The 5,627-nt window shown below is 40.2% G+C and overlaps 1 protein-coding gene across 1 annotated transcript in view; it reads left to right on the top strand.

The window, feature by feature from the left end:
• The window catches only part of LOC102974515 (zinc finger protein 211), a 34,660-nt gene that overhangs the window by 25,154 nt on the left and 3,879 nt on the right, over positions 1-5,627 (top strand). The window lies entirely within an intron of this gene.

Genomic DNA, 5,627 nt, shown 5'->3' with positions numbered 1-5,627 from the left:
TGGAGGCTTTTTTTTTTTTTTTTTTTTTGCCCTGTGGGCATTATTTCCTCTACAATATGTTCTTTTCTTTTACCTGGTAGTCAACAAGGTGGATCTTTGCGGGGAGGCTCTTTTATTTGTTTATTTTTTATTTTATTTATTTCGTCTGCGCTGGGTCTTAGTTGCTGCATGCAGGATCTTTTAGTTGTGGCACACGGGCTTCTTATTGCAGTATGGTGGACTTCTTAGTTGCAACATGCAGACTCTTAGTTGCGGCATGAATGTGGGATCTAGTTCCCCAACCAGGGATCGAACCCGGGCCCCCTGCATTGGGAGTGTGGAGTCTAACCCACTGGACCACCAAGGAAGTCTCTTGGGGGCCTCTTTTAGGAACGCCACGAGAAGCATCAGGTGTGGGACTACCACTGCATTCACCGGAATTGTCAGTTACCCGTTCTCTAGCTACTGCTGACAAAAATTGCCTATGGGACTTCCCTGGTGATGCGGTGGTTAAGAATCTGCCTGCAAATGCAGGGGACATGGGTTCAATCCCTGGTCCAGGAAGATCCCACATGCAGTGGAGCAACTAAGCCCATGCGCCACAACTAGTGAGCCTGTGCTCTAGAGCCCGTGAGCCACAATTACTGAGCCCGTGTGCCACAACTACCGAAGCCCTCATGCCTAGAGCCTGTGCTCCACAACAAGAGAAGCCACCTCAGTGAGAAGGCCGCGCACCACAACGAAGAGTAGCCCCTGCTTGCCACAACTAGAGAAAGGCTGCACGTAGCAACGAAGACCCAACGCAGCCAAAAATAAATAAATAGATGAATAAATTTATTTTAAAAATTGCTTGTAAGTCATTTTATTCTGTGCATTAAGGCTGCAATAAATTTTAAATACATTGAATAAACCGCAGTTACTCAACTAGAAACCCACTTTCTTATACCATTTTCGAGTTTTCCAGAGGATATTGCCAGATACTGATCAGATCGATCAACTCCTTTCATATATTTATTATACTCTAACATACTAGTCGGCTTAGTTATCTGATGGCCAGTCTTTCTGTCTTCCTTTCCTGTAGATGCTATGGAGGTGTCATGAATAGTTGTCACCATGCAAACTAGCCTCTTGTCTTTCCATATGAGAAGAATCACTTCTCCTTCTGTAAGAATGTCATTTCTACCCTCTGTAGATTTTTAGATTTATCCTTTAATTGGTTTGGTAGACCATGATTCTCTCTTATAGTCCTACAAACTCTGGTTTTATTTTTCAACAACATTACAGATGTGGACAGACTGTTCTAATAATTGTCTTGGTAAATATGGTGCCATGAACCAAGGTTGTAGGACCAACAATATTGTTTCTTGCAGTTTCTTTCCTTCACCCATGTAAATCTCACGGTTGCATATATATCCAGTTTCACTTCCGTTAAGCATCCTGACCAAAATTCCATATTTTGTAAATTTTCCAGGATTATAGGTTTTGAATCTGAGTCGTCCTCTCCACTTTATCATTGCCTCATCAAGTGATAGCTCTTGTTTGGGTGTATAGATCGATTGAGATTTTGGTAGAAAATAAGCCAAAAAAGGTTTAATTTTTGAAATTCTGCAGGAAGTGGAGTTTCCGAGTTATGGTTAAAGTGAAGAAATGTCATTATTTGTTTGAACCTTCTTCTCCTCATCCTAATCTTTGGTAAGATAGGTGTTTCAAGTAAGGGATCAGTCGACCAGTATTCTTTCCACTGTGACTTTCTTATTTGTCTCATCAAAATTATTAATCCAAGAGGCTTCTTCATGTCACTGTTGGTTACATTAGTCCATTTTAAAGCCTTATCATACTTTTTATATGATTTTTTCATTCTGTTGGTGATATAAGTTTGTTTGAGAAGTGACCAACTCGAAAAAGTCGTTACCAAACATTAATTCTGTTATTTCACTAACACTTTGAGGGTTATTACATTCAGTAGTTACACCTGACACACCTGTAAAGTCTTCTAATTTTTGTGAAATGTCTTCAATCCACTCTTACGTAGAAGCAAAGGAGCATTCTTGAGTTTCATTTTCACTTTCCACAGTAGAGTCAATCACTAAGGTTTTTTGTCTTTTTGTTGGTCTAGTATTCACATCGTATGAATCAGAATTATATTCTGAAGAACTGTCATTTTCTGAGACACTGGTATATATGTCGCTCAGACAGAGAAAGTATCTGCATAAAATTCACCAAAAAATTCTTCTTCACTCAATTTTGCGATGCATCATTTTTGAAAATTTTACGGTAATAAACTTGCGTTTGTAATGTACACAAGGTTGGAACAAAAACCTAATGGAGCAAAATGTGAAAGATAATGATAATCATAAGTTGTATAATGAACCCTTGATCAATTTTAAGTTCTAACAACTTCGCACGGTGATGTTAATTGTGTCACTCTCTAAAAACGTATTGATACGTCACCGGTCAATAACGTTTGAGTAACAAAAGATATATTAATGCATCTCTAGTCAAGAATGTGTTAATAATCTTTTGCTGGGACTTCCCTGGCAGTCCAGTGGTTAAGACTCTGTGCTTCTACTGCAGGGGGCACAGGTTTGATCCCTGGTTGGGGAACTAGCGTCCTGCATGCCGTGTGGCATGGCCAAAAAAAAAAAAAAATTTCTGCCTTCACATCTGGTCATATTTGCTTAATTTTTAATATATGGTACGTATATATATAGTTATAATTGTTACATCCTCCTGGTGAATCAACAACTTTATCATTATGTAATGAACTTTGTCTCTTGTGATAGTTTTTTTTTAAGAGTGATCTTTTTTTCTTTTTTAAAAATTAATTTATTTTTGGCTGCATTGGGTCTTTGTTGCTGCGCATGGGCTTTCTCTAGTTGCGGTGAGCAGGGTCTGCTCTTCATTGCGTTGTGTGAGCTTCTCATTGCAGTGGCTTCTCTTGTTGTAGAGCACGGGCTCTAGGCACGTGGGCTTCAGTAATTGTGGCACGCAGGCTCAGTAGTTGTGGCTCACCATAGAGTGCAGGCTCAGTAGTTGTAGCACACAGGCTTAGTTGCTCCACAGCATGTGGGATTTTCCCAGACCAGGGCTCGAACCCATGTCCCCTGCATTGGCAGGCGGATTCTTAACCACTGTACCACCAGGGAAGTCCCTCTTGTGATAGTTTTTGATTTAAAGGCTATTTGTCTCACTTAAGTATAGCTTACTCTGTTCTCTTCTGAGTTCCATTTGCGTGGAATATCTCTTTCAATTCTTTCACCTTCAGCCTGTGTGTGTCCTTAAGGCTGAAGTTACTCTATTATAGGCAGCATATAGTTGAGGGGTTTTTTTTTTTGTTTTTGTTTTTCTGTTCAGCCACTGTATGTCATTTGATTGGAGAATATTTTTAGGACCTACTGTTGCCATCTTATTATTGTATGGCTGTTTTGTAGTTTCTTTCTTCTTCTCTTGCTGTCTTCCTTTGTGACTTGATGATTTTCTGTGGTAATATACTTTTTTTTAAAGTACTAACTCTTTTTTTTAAAAATTTATTTATTTTTGGTTGCATTGGGTCTTTGTTGCTGGGTGTGGGCTTTTCTCTAGTTGTGGCGAACGGGGGCTACTCTTCGTTGGTGGTGTGCGGGCTTCTCACTGCGGTGGCTTCTCTTGTTGCGGAGCTCGGGCTCTAGGTGTGCGGGCTTCAGTAGTTGTGGCTCGTGGGCTCTAGAGCGCAGGGTCAGCAGTTGTGGCACACGGGCTTAGTTGCTCTGTGGCATGTGGGATATTCCCGGACCAGGGCTCAAACCCGTGTTCCCTGCATTGGCAGGTGGATTCTTAACCACTGCACCACCAGGGAAGTCCCTGTGGTAATATACTTTTTTTCCTTTCTCCTTGTCTTTTGTGTCTACTATAGGTTTTTGCTTTGTGGTTACCATAATGCTTATATAAAACATCTTATAGCATTCTATTTTATGCTGATAACAATGTAACTTCAATCTCTTACAAAAAATCTACTTTTATACTTCCCCCACACATGCATTTTATGTTTTTGATGTCACAATTTACACGTTTTTATACTGTGTTTTGGGTAACCATCAACAGTTATTGTAGGTATAGTTGTTTTTAATACTCTTGTTTTTTATCCTTTGTAGTTGAGTTGAGTGACTAACACAGTTTTACAGTATTAGAGTATTCTGAATTTGACTATATACTTATCTTTACCCGTGTGGTTTATATTTTCATAGGATTTCATGTTAGTAGTTAGCATACTTTTTTTTTTTTTTTTGGCTGTGCTGGGTCTTAGTTGCAACATGCAGGATCTTCTATCTTTGTTGCACTATGTGGGATCTAGTTTCCTGCCCAGGGATCGAGCCCAGGCCCCCTGCATTGGGAGCATGGAGTCTTAGCCGCTGGACCACGAGGGAAGTCCCTAGTTAGCATACTTTTATTTCAGCTGGAAGAATTCTTTTTTTTTTTTTTTTTTTTTGTGGTACACGGGCCTCTCACTGCTGTGGCCTCTCCCATTGTAGCACACAGGCTCCAGACGCACAGGCTCAGTGGCCATGGCTCACGGGCCCAGCCGCTCCGCGGCATGTGGGATCTTCCCAGACCGGGGCATGAACCTGCATCCCCTGCATCGGCAGGCGGACTCTCAACCACTGCGCCACCAGGGAAGCCCTGGAAGAATTCTTTAGTCTTTCTCATTTCTGGTCAGGTACGTCAAGTGGTGATGAACTTCCTCAGTTTCTGTTTGTCTGAGAAAGTCTTTCTTCCTTGTTACTGAAGAATAGTATTGCTGGTTAAGTATTCTTGGTTTGCAATATTTTTCCCCCACCCCAGCATTTAGAACATATCATCTCACTCTCATGGTATGCAATGTTTCAGCTAAGAAAACTTTATGGGGGTTCCCTTGTATGAGGGTTTTCTTTTTTCTTGCAGCTTTTAAAATTCTCTTTATCATTACTTTTTGAGTTTTATATTAATGTGTCTTGGTGAAGTCCTCTGTGGATTGAATCTATTGGGGACTTCTGAGCATCATGTACCTGAATGTCCACTTTTCTCAGATTTGGAAAGTTTTCATCCATTATTTCTTTAAATAAATTTTCTGCCCCTTTCTCTCTCTCTACTCCTTCTAGGGCTCACATTATGCAAATATTGTTTTGTTTCACAATGTCGCATAATTTATGTAGATTTTTTTTTTTTTTTTACTCTTTTTAGTTGTTTTGTCTTTTTTCTCCTTTGACTGGATAATTTCAAAGACCTACCTTCAGCTTCATATTCATTGTTTTGATTGATCAAGTTTGCTATTGATGCACTACTGTGTTTTTCGTTTTGTTCATCATACTCTTCACCATAATTTCTGTTTGGTTCTTTTTCATGTTTTCTGTCTGTCTGTTTGAAACCTTATTTTGTTTGCATATTGTTTTCCTTATTTTGTTGGTTGTCTGTGTTTTCTAGTAGCTCACTGAGCTTCATTAAAACAATTATTGTGAGGGACTTCCCTGGTTGTCCAGTGGTTAAGACTCTGTGCTTCCACTGCTGGGGGCATGGGTTCGATCCCTGGTCAGGGAACTAAGATCCCGCATGTTTTGTGATGTGGCCAAGAAAAAAGAAACAAAAAACAATTATTGGGCTTCCCTGGTGGCGCAGTGGTTGAGAGTCCGCCTGCC

Source organism: Physeter macrocephalus, chromosome 17 (genome assembly GCF_002837175.3).
Source record: "Physeter macrocephalus isolate SW-GA chromosome 17, ASM283717v5, whole genome shotgun sequence".
Lineage (NCBI taxonomy): Eukaryota > Metazoa > Chordata > Mammalia > Artiodactyla > Physeteridae > Physeter > Physeter macrocephalus.
Note: the sequence above shows the minus strand (reverse complement) of the source record. Positions and strands in the feature narration are given on the sequence as shown.